This window comes from Ambystoma mexicanum, chromosome 10, assembly GCF_040938575.1.
Source record: "Ambystoma mexicanum isolate Mex_15411 chromosome 10, UKY_AmexF1_1, whole genome shotgun sequence".
Lineage (NCBI taxonomy): Eukaryota > Metazoa > Chordata > Amphibia > Caudata > Ambystomatidae > Ambystoma > Ambystoma mexicanum.
In genome coordinates, this window is record NC_090932.1 from 1,392,601,809 (window position 1) to 1,392,617,231 (window position 15,423).

Consider the following 15,423-nt stretch of genomic DNA (forward strand, 5'->3'; position numbering starts at 1 on the left):
AGTCAATCTTCGAAAGAAACACGTGTTTGTGCATGCAACAGTGCTTTTATTATGTACACTTTTCAGTACTATAGCATTCTCATGTTACACACACACACGCAACCAAATATGATGGCGATGGGCTTGCTAATTTAATTGTATGTGTTGATGATTTGATACTTTAACCTGGATGATTGCTGCGAATGTTGACTTGCTCTTGCCCCGGGCACGAGGCATTTGCACAGGGCTACCGTACTCATCAGCCGTGCACAGATGTGTTGATTTGTATTCCCGAGGCTCCTCTTTATTTCTACGCTTCCCTCTCCCACCCATTCACCTACTCACATAGTCACCCAGTGACTTATATGTGATTGAAAGCTGCAGTGGCAGGAAAAAGCAGCAGCGGCTTGGGTTTTGCGATGGGAAAATGCTATAGATACTGCGTCATAAACAGCCACCTTATTTCAAGCGAATGCTTGAGCACCTCTTGAGCACACCTTGATCCATATTACGCTACCACACACTCATTTGTAATTGTCCTGTCAACAGATAGGCCCACCACTGATTCGCCATGATCACCCTACTTCTTGACCAACACCTCTTTCTCGATTAATTCACACATCCAATTAGAAACAAATATATTACCCTCTTCTTTTGGGTCAACATAAATCCCCTTGACCCTCCACTAACTGTTCTCCCCCTTTTTTTTCAATTTTCCTTTAAACCAGGTGTCAGGTCATAATCGGGAGACGGACAAGGTGGCATGGTAATTTGACTTTATTTTTTATTTTTCAACACAAACCTGAGTTGGTCCTATGTTTAGGGTTCTAAGCCCTACTCTACAAAGGAAATGTCAAAAGAGTGCTCTTCAGAATATCCTCAAAAAACAAGAAAGTCCTCAATCTTGAATCCTAAACTACACAAAAAGATAGGTTTACGTCCACAGCCCTTGTAGTTGAAATGTGGCTAATTTCTGACCTCTATCCTGGCATGTCTTTCATAATAGGGCTCCTTGATAGAAGTGCACACTCTCAGGGTGAATGTCTTTTCACTCATGGTTCTGTAAAGTTCACAAAATAAATGCCTCTGATACTCTTTACCCCCCTGTCAGGAGGGTATTACTGGTGCTATTTAACAAGAGAGTTCAGGGCCTTCTCGCCCTGAAAGCCGTTCTTGGGTTTTATGTCCCTCTGGGCCTTGCTTCTCTCGCCCCACCTTGGGGTATGGTTTTGGTCACCCGGCCTTGGAGTATGGGTTCTCTCACCTGACCCTGGAGTCTTATTTCTTGCATCCCACCTTGGGATCTGGGTTCTCGCACCCGGCTTTGGAGTATGGCCCCTCTCAGTCTGTTGGGGGGTTATGGCTTTGTTCAACATGCCTGGGGTCTGGTTTGGTCTTCACCTCCCGACTCCCGGCTCCCTAGAGCCACAATATATCCTCTAGAGTCATTGCGGTGCTCCTCGGGGGAATCAAGGAATTCGTCCCAGGCCTTGCAGTTTCCTCTGTATCTTTGTGTTACTTTGATTTTGGCGGGCCGGTCGCCTTTCTCTCACGGCTTTGATTGTGCGGGTGCCAGTTCCTCAGCCCGCCAGTTGGTGGGCATCTGGTGCTCCACGCTGTTTCTCTTGGCTGGGTGTTCCAGATCCCAATTGCGCTGTCACCTAGGGGGTGTTACATTTAGCAGGCTCTCCTCCCTAGTCCCAAAGTGAGAAGGGATGGCCTTGGGGAGAAGGGATGAATTCCCTGGATCCCTTACAACCACCACAGGCGTGGAACAATATGCACTCTGGACAAGCCTCTGCACATGGACATCGCTATAGTGGTAGCTGATGTAGTACAATGAGTATCTGTATACTTAATTGTGGCATTGCCTATTCTTGGGATCGGTACCCACAGAAAAGGACCACTATGAGCGGGGAGGTGCCTGCCAAAATCACTTCTTCAACCAGGCAATCTCATTTGAGACCTAAAACAGCTTAAAATAGAGGGGGCATTTTAAAATAAATGTACACAAAGTTAAGAATCAACTTAAACTTGCCTAAGAGAATCATCAAAACGACCCATACAGCATATATGTTTCTGTATATTGTGTGTCCTCTTAGGAAAATACAAATAATTCTAACAAAAACGAATACTTGTCTGATCAAACTTTGCCTCTGCCCCCTCCCCCAGGCTTTGGAGTGCAACTATTTAATGTCCTAAAAAATAGCAGGAAGTAAAATGGGCAAACAAGACTGACATGGTGGCGCTCACGGGGAAGAACGCTAATGTATCTGTTACGTATCTGTGGGCCAAGGAGCACTAAAGCCGGCCTGGTTTCTCCCTGGTTAGAACCAAGCAACGTGTGGATATTAACATAGAGAAGCTATCGACTTTTTTCCTTGTGCCCGAGCCCCTGCAAAGCAGGCGTGTTCCATCTCTGTATTTTAACGTAAAAAAGATCAAATAAAACTAGTGCCTCAGCAGCTCCAAATACAACTTAGTCCGCAGCTGCTGACACATTACATACTCGCACAGAAGCACCCTTGATAACAACATGTCTTTTAATGGCTGTTGTGGAAATAAACACTGCTTATGAATGCAGCCGTTTGGGGTGATAACGAGACTGTATATAGTGAGCGTGCTGGCATTCCGGCAGACTTTAGTAAACATCTGCAACAAAGTCTGCAACTGCGCAGTAGTGACCCTGCCATGATTCTCGCCAATGGGCTGTCGTCACCGGTTTAAACAGATGCACCTGTTTAACCTCGTCAGGTGAGTGTCGGGTTTGGTAAACTATGCAACTAAGGGGACACAGTGTGCTGTTGTAGTCGTGTAGGGAAGGTTTGTAGCTCAGGTGAGGTTTCTGGAAATGGGATAATTACAACCGTAAGTGGTCCCTGTCACTTCGTGACATGGCTGACCTCGCTCCTCCCACATTGTTATGTGTGTAGGCCCCACTTTGGGCCAAGTTACTGGGGATGCATGATGAATACAATAAGATGGTAAAGGGACTAGGACTAGGGAGGGGGCAGGACTAAAGAGGGCATGGGGTTTCGACAGTTACACATTGGCATGAGGTTCGTGCTCGAATGCATGCCACACCGCGCCAGGTGCCGTTGCGCCTTGGCACAAGCCAGTAGAAGGGACGCACGTGGGCCCGGAGCACTGGCCATGCTCCGGATGGGATGCTGACTAAAAGGGTTCTGTCGGACACGCTACATGTGCTTCGGCGCACCTCCATGCACTGACGGTGCACTCCAGCCCTCCCCAGCACCCAAAAGGATGGCGCAGAAGGTTGGAAGCTAGCCAGAGGCCTGGCACCATTCAAGACACTCGCCAGGCACTCGCTGCGTGCCCCCATCCCTTAGCCAGCACTCCCAAGAAAAGAGGGAGGAGAAAGCTAATACCGGAGGCCCGGCACCATTACAAGTGGCATGACAATTCAGCCTGGCTTGGCTCCTGAAACTACGCTCACGAAGCCAGGCCCTTCCTCCTCCCTCCTCTCAACTCTGAAACAAGCATTTGTCAGGACAGAATGCACACCAAGGGGCACAACAGGACCTGATGGGCACAAGAAGCCCAGTGGGGCTTGCAGAGGGGAAAGCCCAGAGGCCCTGGAAGAGTGCAGGAGGGCAGAGCTGACTCACCCACCACACCAACACAGGAAAAGTGCACGCCAGCATGCACAGCACTTGGCAAGCAAAAGGGAGCTCCCCACCACCACACTACCAGCCGCCAATGCTCCCCAGAGCAGCTACGCAGCAAACCATGTCTAAAGAAGAGGCCTCGTCCACATCAGGGATTGGGCCATCAGGTCAAATTCCCCCCTCGGGTGGAGGCTCCCAGGTACTGCACCACTGCACCTACCTCATGCGTTTGATATACTAGACACTGGGCAACCTGGCTACGTGACTTTAACTTCTTTCTAAGTGGGTGCCATAGGGCTCAATGATGACACCCGACTTAAAAACATGCTATCCATGGCAGAGGGACCGGCCGTCATAGACATTGCAGGGGAATTAATCGACCTTGACACTGCATCCTACCAAGACCTGCACACCAAATTGTCGGAATACTTCATGCCCCACACAAATGTCGATTATAAAAGGCATGTCTTTCACACAACACGACAGGAGAAGGGGGAATCCCTAGGCAACTTTGTGATGCGGCTGAGAAGTAAACTGAAACACTGAAAATTCCATCAGTATTCCAACGAGTAGGTGCTACAGTCTCAGGTGATAGCCGATGTGACTCCCAGGCATTTTTAAAGAAGCTTCTGCAGAAACAGCGATCGCTAGAAGAAATTCTCTCCCTAGCATGCATGGAAGCAGTGGTGGAATCCTAACTAGACAACCTAGGTAAAGTTACCCTACACCCAAAGACCAGAGACCAGGATGCGGTCAACAACCTTTTCACGACACCTAACCTACTGCCCAAACTCACAGATGCGTCATGCTGCAGATGTGGATACAAATACCCACACACAGGTGATAGCCCTGCCCTGGGGCAAAAATGCACTGCATGTGGTGGCGATGACCATTTTAGGGCCGTGTGCATGAACGGGCCCCTCTACCCTACCAGATGGAGAAGCCTTAGGGAACGTAGGGAGACAGCACCGACAAGCCCCCGTGAAGGCGGACCAGACACTGACCCAAAATGGCAGCAGCAAGATGAGCAGCAAATCTTCGGGTGAGGACCAGCGGAAAAAAGGTATATGTATGGGCCTTAAATAACAGCGCTGCAACCCAGCACAGCCCGGTCCTGACCATACAAGTCAATGACACGCCACTGGACTTTCTTATTGACACTGGTGCCACCGTTAACATAATCAGTGAGGAGGCATACAATACACTCACGAAGGCACCCACGCTCAAAAAGTCCACCATCGACATCTACCCGTATGGCTCCACCATGCCACTACCATGCAAAGGTGTCATTTCCACTGTGTGCATGCACAAAGCTCACATAGCCAAGCTCCAGTTACAGTTACAAGACAGGGGTGAACAGTGGCTATATACTCAGCTTTAGGACCGCAGTGGATATGGGCCTAGTACATATCCTGTACCAGCTAATGGCTCACAAGTACTTTGCATGACCTGAAGACACCGAGGTGGCCTTCCCAAACCTATTAAAAGCACTAGGGAAGTAGAAAAATTGGAAAGTCCAGCTTCACATTAACCTGGAGGTGAAACCTGTTGCTCAGCACTACAGGGGAATACCCATTAATATACAAAGACAGGTAGAGGAGGAGATCAACAAACTGCTAAAGCACCACGTCAAAGAGCCGGTGGGCAGGACCTACCCCGTGGGTGTCCCCCGTAGTACCCGTCCTGAAGAAGCCCCCGGACAGCTCCATAAGACTATGTGTGGACCTGAAGAGGGCGAATGAGGCAATAGAAAGAGAAAGGCACCAAGCACCACGAATAACTGATATGATACACCTACTACAAAGTGCCAAGTTCTTTTCGAAGCTGGACCTCAAAAAAGATTACCACCAGATCAAGATTGTGCCGGAGTGAAGATATATTACCACCTTCGTCACCCACATGAGCCTATTCCAATACAAGAGGCTCAGCTTCGGCATCTCGTCTGCGGTGGAGATCTTTCAGGAGGAGATCCACAAGGTCATCCGCCACGTCCTAAACTGCCTGAACTACTCGGACGATGTGCTAGTGTTTGGCAAATCAAAGGAGGAACATTATGCAGCCCTTCCCAAAGTCTGCTCAGCACTGGAGGCAGCAGGACTCACGCTTAACCGAGTGAAATGTGAATTCAGGAAAGGGTCGCTAAGATTTTTCAGCCACATATTCTAGGAAAAGGGCATGAGACCAGATCCTGAAAAAGTAGCGGCCCTCAACACAGCCCAGTCACAACAGAATGTATCCGAGTTATGCTCCTTCCCAGGACTAGCGAGTTACTGCTCGAGATACCTGCAGGACTATGCCACAGCCAGAAACCCTCTCTGCCTGCTCACACGGAAGGACCAACCTTTTGAGTGCTCGACAGACTGCCGATGCACCTGCAAAACCATCCACAAAAACATTGTCAAGGCAGAGAACGTGGCCTACTTTGATGCAGACAGAAAGACCATTGTGGATGCCACCACGGTCTGCCTTGGTGCCATACTGATGCAACGCGACCCCTCTGATCCCAACGGCAGGCTCATAGTGGCCTATGCGAGCAGGAGCCTCACGACATCTGAACAGGCATATTCCCAGGTGGAGAAGGGGAATCTGGCAGTGGCGTGGGCCAGTGAATACCTCCACCTTTTCCTGTACAACAAGGCGTTCACGGTTGTCACTGACCATCAGGCCCTCCCGACAATATTCGGCGACCCCAAAGTGAGAATGCCACCAGAATAGCCAGGTGGGGACTATGGCTACAGGATTACAAATTTGACATTGTGCATCGCTCAGGGAAAGAAAATAACCCAGCCAATTACCTCTCAAGACACCCCGCAGGTCCACCACAAGCAGCCTCCTCCACTGCTGATGCTTACATCAATTACGTCATTCATCACTTGCAACTGCTATCAATAGAATGGGCCACCATATGGAAAGAACCAGAAAATTACACGTGCCTCGCCATAGTGTCTCACTGCATCTGAACGGATAAGATGGTGCACATCAAGCATCAGGCAAGGCAAGAAAAGGAAGCTGTGTGGGACGACATATGGTCACTGGAACTGGTGAAAGATGAGCTAACAGTGGTGGATGACTACATCATCATGAAAGGCTGCAAGATCATCATCCCGTCATCGCTGCGCAAACAGATCATCACGCTGGCGCATGAAGGCCACCGGGAGGTAGTCTCCACAAAACGCCTCCTATGTCAGAAGGTGTGATTCCCCAAGTTGGATGCTCTGGTGGAGGAGGCCGTCAGCCGGTGCGACATCTGCACACTGGTGACTCAGCCACCACACCCTAACCCATTGCAGATGTCCCCGCTCCCATAAGGCGTCTGGGAAGAGATGGCTGTGGACTTCTTTGGACCGCTGCACAATGGAATGTACATAGTGGTGCTCATTGACGAACACTCCCGTTTCCCGGATGCACAACTCATCAATTCCACAGCAGAGACATGTGTCATACCAGTACTAGAACGAATGCTATCAGCCTATGGGATACCGAAGGTAATAAAATCAGACAATTGTCCCCAATTCACGAGCCACAACTTTGATAACTTTGCACGGTACATGGGGTTCCAACACCAAAAGATTACACCACAGTGGTCCCAGGCCAATGGGATTGTCGAACGATTTATGCCAACATCAAGAGAACCCTGCAGGCAGCCAACCCAGTCAACAAACCATTTGAGCAGGAGCTATACCAACTCCTACGTGAATACTACCACACGCCATACAGCACCACAGGCATCAGCCCATCCAACCTCATGTTTCGTCGAGTCATAAGAACGAAACTACCTGAAGCCTCAGTTCCAACACAGACCGCACCCTTGGAACAACAGGTCAAGGTCCGGGATCTGGAACAGAAGGAAAGAATGAAGAAGAGAGTCGATGCACGGCGAGGGAGCAAATGAGTGTGAAATAGAACAGGGAGATTATGTGGTGGTGTGCCAGCAGAAAGTAAGAAAGGAAGACCTGACATTCACCCTGGAGAGGCTAGTGGTGACCAGCAAAAAGGGCACCATGATAACCGCCAGTGGAGATCACCAGCACCCCATAACCAGGAACTCCTCCCAATTCAAGAGACTCCCCGGCATGGCACCTTTGAGATGGGAACATTCACATGAAAGTACAGACGTATCATTTTCCGATGACCCCTACCAAGGAGATGGGGAACATACAGAAGGAGAGGAACGCTGCAGAGGAGAATGGTCACCAGTTCAAGACCTCCCTTCCCCCAGGAGGTTACAGCGAAGCCGCATAAAACCTCACAGGCTAATTCAGGAAATGGGGTGAAAGTGCAGGTGAGGCTGCACGTTAAAAAGGGAGGAGGTGCCACGTTGTGACATGGCCAACCTCGCCCCTCCCATGTTGTTATGTGGGTGGGCCCCACTTTGGGCCAATTTGCTGGGGAGGTGATGTTGGGCTAGCGAAGGGGCGGGAGGAGGGAGAGCATGGGGTTTCGGCAGTTAGCCGTTGGTGTTAGATAAATAAAGATGTTCCAAATCGTGTGTCACGTACGTGTGTCATTGGTGAGAGCCTGTGCCTGTTGACGGACGAGTCCTGCATGACCCTGGGCAGGGTGTGTACAAGCTCAAAGTCCCCTCCAGGCAATTCAACCAGGATCAAAATGAGCTCCACTGTACGCTTGCACATTCCACCTGTTTTGTCTGTGGTTGAAAAATATGTACACAACTTAAAGGTGAAATTTACACATTAAGTAGTTCACAAACAGGCCGATTCACAAAAGGTTTTGAGGTGCAAGTATGACTTACTCCTGGAAAAAGCAGTAGCTGACTTATTTGTAAATGCCCACAAATACAGCGACTTAAAAGTGAGTAACAAATTATTTACTAGTGGGTAAGCAAATATATCTAGGGCATGATTTGCAAAAATGTTTTAACATGGGAAAGTCCCATTGAATTTTTTTTTGTAAATCAGGCCCTTAGTATTCAGCCAAATATTGAATAGTTTATCAAATATTCAGCCACATGTGAAGATGAATAGTTAACCTGTTTAATAATTAATGTTACAAACTTGAAAGCAAGCTTTTTTTAATAGATAAACACAACAACAGGAAACAAATGAAATACATTAAATTAAATAAGCAATGTTAAATATGCAAAGCTAGTACTTCTCAAAGTGGTAGACATCAAAATTCAAAGTGCCAGGTTACAGTGTACAAAATGGATATTGCAATTCCTGTTGCATTATATTGAGAGCACCATTAACCTGGGGAGTTCCTTCCCACCCCCAATCAAGGAACCCTGTAATACTTGTGTACGTTTTTGTTAGCACTGGCCTTACTGAAGACTCGTAGAATCCTGCAAATCCCACCCTCTGTGTGCCCACAGTGAGTCAAGAACTAGGTAAGGGTATAGGAAATGTATTTGTATTTATTTGGAAGATAGGTAATAGAGATCACACTAAAAGGACAAACGCCACCTTCTTTGTGGCTCACAATTAAACTTCTTGTTACACAAATAAATCACACAAGTTAGTTGGGAAAAACACAAATAAGAATACTTTAGTCATATATTTACTTACATAGATTTCACTTCAAGAAATAATCAAACTGGTCAATTAACAAAAGCAATTTACATATGTAGTGCTGTGCAATTTCGATTTTCCTGCACACTTAAAAGGCTAGCAGTTTGGTTTATAGATTGGTAGAAATACATATGGCAATCATGTTTTCACCCACACTTTTGGTTTAAAATAAACACCAGGTTATTTAGCAGTTTGTTTTCAGACCCCCACCCCTCCACATAAAGGCCTATGATGGGAAAGCTGGACAGAAAAAAATGGGATGAGTTGAGAATTTTTTGATTTCCAACCCCCTCCACTTAAAGGCATGTGTTGGCGAAGTTGCACTGAAAAAAGTGGGCTTTGGTCATTTTCAATTTTAACAAAATTCACCATGTGGTGTTCTGCCAAAGGGAACTAATTAAATTAATATTTTTTGTTAAATAGACTAAGCATCTACACAGTGTTGCCCTCCCCCACGATGAGGGGAAAGGATTTAAGGCAAACAGATTCCCCCAGCTTTGCTTTCGATTACCCCAATTCTACTCACACTGAAAGCCTCTTTCTAAAGTTCAGGAAATCCCGCTGCATTTCAGGAACCTCTTGGAGAACAGGCCACGGGTCTGGTCACTCCACTCTCAAGGATGGTCTCCAACTCTTCACCATGGGACCCAGTCAGCTTTTAGGACTCCCCAGCAATAGACAGCTCCACCCAGATACAATCTCAGCCATTTCTTCTAGCGTTTCTTTGTGGCTTTCAGATGGTAATTTTCAGCAGCTCTCCTTTTCCTCATAGTGCATCCACTTTATATACCAGTGATGACACCATCAAGATTTCAATACTGGGCGATGCCTTGCAAGGATTCTGGCAACCAGGATTGGACAGTTATCTTTCTCTCGACCCCCATGTCTCTAAGGATTGGTTTAGGAGTCTGGAGCAGACATATGGCAATTCCCATTTGCAATCCCCTTTTGTTTTCATGTCAACTTTTGGCAAAAATCTAGTCATGTTGTGGGATGTATTTACCCATGCATCCGAGCCCTACCTCAAAACTGTGCAGTACTGACATGAAAACATCATGATGGCCAGAGCTTCCCAGAAAATGCACAGGGAAATGCAGGAAGAATAGGCTGCCACCCATTTTTGCCGATGTTATGGGCACAGAAGGACACTGCCTAAAACCACCATTGGACTACCCGCACAGTAGTCTGAAACCATTGGGAATGGCAATGCTGATTGCCAAATGCAACCTAGAATTGTGGGGAATTCATTCTTCAATCCCAAAAATGGGTGCAGTACCAGTACTCACCACTATCCAAAAGCCGGCGTTTTAAAACCACCCTGTGTTCCTCTGAAGGCAAGCCAAAGTGTCTATTTTAAACATTGCAACATGTGCAAAATATTCACTGAACACCAGCAGACATTTGGCAGAATGAGGTTTTGTGTGCTTACAAAATCTGGGAAATGAAGAGCCCAAAACAGTGCTTATAACAAAACTGCTGTGGAGTCAGCAGTTTAAGTTGCACTGGATTAAAGACACTAAAATCGAAAATGTTTAGATTAAATGAGTGACCTATGTTGGTGTCACATGCCTTTGTAACTGTTGAAATGCCATAGTTTTGCACTTAGAATCAGCATTCTAGCTGCATATGTAAAAATGTTTAGTTTTATTTGAATGCAGGAACTGGGGAACAAAAAGTGACATTTTATCTGAAACCTGGCTTAAGGATCTGAATTCTGCCTGGCAACTATCCCCATCAGGAGTGAAACTTGAGTCACAGCTGTGTTCCCAGGCCTAGCTGCCCTTTTGCTGCTCACACTAAGGATATGCCATCTATCTGATAATTGAATTACCTGTGCTCTGCAGGAGAGTGAACAATGCAACTCCCTTCACCCAGGCAGAGGGTTTATTGAGAGGATCATAAATGGCTTCCTCTTGAACAATGAGCCTCTCCTGACTCAGGCAAAGGTTTTATTACAGCAGTCGTAAAATGTAGCTTCCTCTTGGTAGAAGCTGGGAGGAGCACTGCCTGTGAGAGCAAGCTGGCTTGGCAGAACTGGATAAACCAGTATTTCTACCTTGTGCTGAGAGGAAACCACACCCCTTTGGAGCCAGAACATAACTCTAAAAAGATGAATAACTCATAGAGCGGACATGTGAAAATTTTATAAATGATACCATAATTCTTGTGATTTTTCTGCCCACAGTTTAAGAGGTTTTTAGAACCGGTGGTATGTTCAGGGGGGTGTTAGCGGAAAAGTGGATATTACTCTAAATGTATGCATGTTAAAAGTCTGAAACTTCATCAGTTAATGTCCATACTCCCTGCGCACATGTATGTAAAGTTGGGTCAATGTCAGAAATTGAAAAATCAGTTAAAAAGTCAATTATGTGCCATTTCTGAATGCAAGCTCTTAGAAACAGCAGATTTGGACAGAGACATGGCTAAATTCAGCCACACCATGTATATGTAATTTCAAGCAACTGTGTAACTGTGAAATATGTCTTTTATTATCAAATATAGAATGTGTGCAATCTGACAGAGGAGTGTCCTATCTGCAAGCCATAAAATGACATCCCTCTGACTCACAGTTCATTCCCCAATCAAATGATAAATGGAAGTTTGACCAATTAGAAGCTGAGAGAGAGGTAGGGTCAGTGATGCTAGAACACACCCACATTCTAAACACATAAAAGCAGACAGACAGAACAGATAGGGACCTTCAATTCCATCTGCAGCGGGACGCTCTGCCGGAAAAATCCATACTTACCTCCATCAACCTCCAGAAAGCCAAACTAGAGACTTCAATCTATCCAGAACTAAGAGACCAGACCAGAGAGAAAGCAGTGCTGTACCCAGAGAGACCCAGACCAGCAGAGAGAGCTGACCCAGATCACTGTGAAGTGCAGAGGCCAGACCAGACCAGACCAGAGTCTAAAACCTGACCAGATCCATGACGAGGCCCATTTCACTCAAGAATATAGTGTGAGTACCTAGAAAACTGTGCAGATCCAATCTCCTAGTTTAAATTCATCTAATTCAATCTATTTAACCTAAGTAGAACTGCCTGATAGATCCAAAACTGTCACCTGTCATTTGCAAAGCTGTCACTTGTCATTTTCTAGTTGCAAGCTGCACGTGTCTTTTTGAACTTTAAAATTTCAAATCTGAAAAACGACCTTTATTTAATCGCTCATATCTCCGCAACCGTTTGTGCTAGAGACTTGCAGTAACTTTCATTTGGAAGATGAGATCCTAGGCTTTCCTAAGACCCCAAAATGATAGAGATAGTCCTGGTGGTTCCTCTGTAATAGCGCTCGGCGCATCCGCGAATTTTACCGCGATTTGCAAATTTCTTCACATGTAAAAACTGCTGCTGCTTGCCTTCCATTTGCCAGAAATTCGTTTAACCTGCTAACTATCCCTGCATCATTGCTAGTGTGAGCCTGAGCTAATATTAACTAGATACCATTCACCCTGAACCTCTGAAAGGGAATTAAAAGCATTTTAGCATATTTTTTTAATTCATTGCCAGCACATATCAAAGCAATTTGGGCCTGTGTTTTCAAACTTCTGTAGTCTAAGCTTGCTGGGGTGAACTGAATCACATTTGATTGCATTTCTGAGAACTGTGTGTTTTCCTTCCATTTCCTTGCATTGCATCAAGGGGGGGAGGGGATTGCCAGAGAAAAGTGATTACATTGTTTTGTTGAAATCATATTGAGTATTTCTATACTGCATTTCATTCATTCAACCTTGCATCCATTTGAACTCTATAAAGCATTTTGTACCACCTTCTTCTTTTGTTCCTATTCACCTGTGTGCTACCTTATCCATTTTATGTCAACTCCTTATTGATTATAGAGAAGCGTGTTAGTGCCAGATTCTCCGTTGTTAATATTTATCATATCAGATTAAGTGTGCTATTCAATTATTAATTTACTATAAAGTGTGATATATATATTTTAATTTATCAAATAAACCTTTTAAACTTGCAAAACAGAACTACTTCTTGGCTCAGTGGGGTCAGGGGGATTCCAAGAGAGGGGTGTTATATAGGGGTAGTCATCCAGAACGCATGAACTGGACCTAAAGATATATCAATAAGGGTTTTCATTCAGTATTATAGACTGGGCGTTGACTTAGCTGTAGTGTTGAATTGAATCCCCTTACAAATTGGGGGCTCGAGCCGGATGTTTGGGTTAGAATACCACTTGTGCAGCTTAATACAGTGTGCTAACTGACGGGATACATACATCCGGTCGGATCACCACGCTGCATTACGCTGTGAAGCATTCCTCAAAAGGGACACTCCAAGAAAAGTTCTGTTCTGCAAAAATAAAATACTAACTTCTGTAAGTCAGGACAGAGACCAATCTCTAGAATGACGACCTTAGTAGACATGAAAATAGCCAGAGAGCACCTCTTGCATAAGCTATTTGTGAGAGGTGAATGGACCGAACAGTGCCAGGATGCGTGGTTGCAGGCCATCACACAACAGGTCACTGAAACAGGGTCAGATATATATAGAGATCAGGGTCCCTTACATGTGGCCCTGAGTGAGCTATATATGGCTCCTAAAGCCAAAGAGGAACACAATAAGATTGCCAGGATAGCAGCATACCTGTACCTATATATGGGAGACATGCAGGATAGATGTGCTGAAAGCCAAAATCTGGCAAATAGGCAACAGATGGCGTTAGAGAAGGCCCAATCTGACCTGGTCTCTTCTGAGCAGAGGCTGCAGAGGAGCCAGGAGTCAGAAGATGATAGTAGGCAGCACATCATTAAAATAAAGAAGGATATGGATGTGCTGCAACAGGAAAAGGTAGAACAGGATACTAGATTTCTGGCCCTGCAGAAGGAGCACCAAGACAGTTTGGACTCCTTACTGCAGAGCCAGAAAAAGCTGGAGCAACAATTAGACTTTAACAGGGCATGCACGGAGCAGGTAGCCACCCTGCAAAGTCATCTAGATAGAGTGAAGGTAGAGAGCAACAAGCTGATCTTGAAAGACCTGGATACCCAGGCAGAGTTTGATGAGGAGCGCCAAAAAGCTGGTGCCCTTCAACGGCAAAGGGACGACCTGGCGGCACAAATGCAGGCTCTTAGTCAGGAAAGAGACGCCATAGGCCAGGAAGTCTGCCACTTAAAAAAGGAAATTGAAGAAAATCACCTGGCCCTCCAGGGGCTGGGTGATCTCCAAAAAGAAAACCAGAACTTGGTAGAGCACACCAGAAGGGTGGAAGATGCTCTAGCAAGAAAGGAGCAGGCCAATAGGGACATTGCCCAGGAGGTAAACCTCCTGCAGCAAAGACTGGCCCAGTTCTCCAGGACCAACCAGGAAGCACAGAGGGAGAATGAGGCCCTCTGTCAACACAATGATAGGCTCCAGCAACAGGTAGCGATGCAGGAGAAACTGATAGAGTCGAGTAAGGCCTTAACAGAGGAACTGAAGGCACAAATGCAGGCTCTTGCATTGCAACAGGGAGCAGGGGCGGATAGAGATGAGGTTCGCTGGGAAATGGAAACTCCAGAGCATAACCTCAGGAGCCCTAGTACCAGAGGCCCTCATACCTCTCAGTCCCTGGACTCTGCCACCCCCATGTCCCCTGGTGCACATGAGCACAGGGCCACAGGGATGGCAGATTACTATCCAGCTAAAAGTATGGGGCTCATAGGCCAGTACCACTCAGGAATGGAGGGGTGGGCATCCGGGTATGGGCACCCAAGTACAGTACAGTTCAGTGGGGAACCCCAGGAGAGTAGGCCCATTAAGGGCATCCTGAAAACCTCTGCCCAGTTAGGTCAGTGGAGGGGGTACCCATCAAATCCTGGCAGCAAGGAGGAATCTGAAGACTCCTCTGAACTGCGCAGGACACAGGAGACCAGGTCCCCACATTCTGCCAGCCATTCCCAGGCTCGCAGAATCCGGGAAAACCTGGAAGAACAGACGGGAACCTCTGGGAGCAGTGCCTCTGAGTCCGAGGATGAATGGACAAGGGTTACCCGAACCAAAAAGGCCAATAAGGCAAAAAGGGCCTTGCTTAAGGACCCCTTAAAGCAGATTAAGGCGATCAGGAGCGTCATCACGCCTTACCATAAGAACGCTAAGTATTCTGTTTGGGAGCACTTAGAGTTGTTTGAACAAATGATGGAGACTTTCCATTTGAAGGACAGCCAAAGCTGTATTCAATATGTAAAGTGGACCTTCTCCCCGGAATACTCCAGTTTCTTTGCGGGGCTGGAGGACCAAAATCATTTAAGATGGTCCACCTATAAGGCGGCCATCTTGAAACATTTTTCTG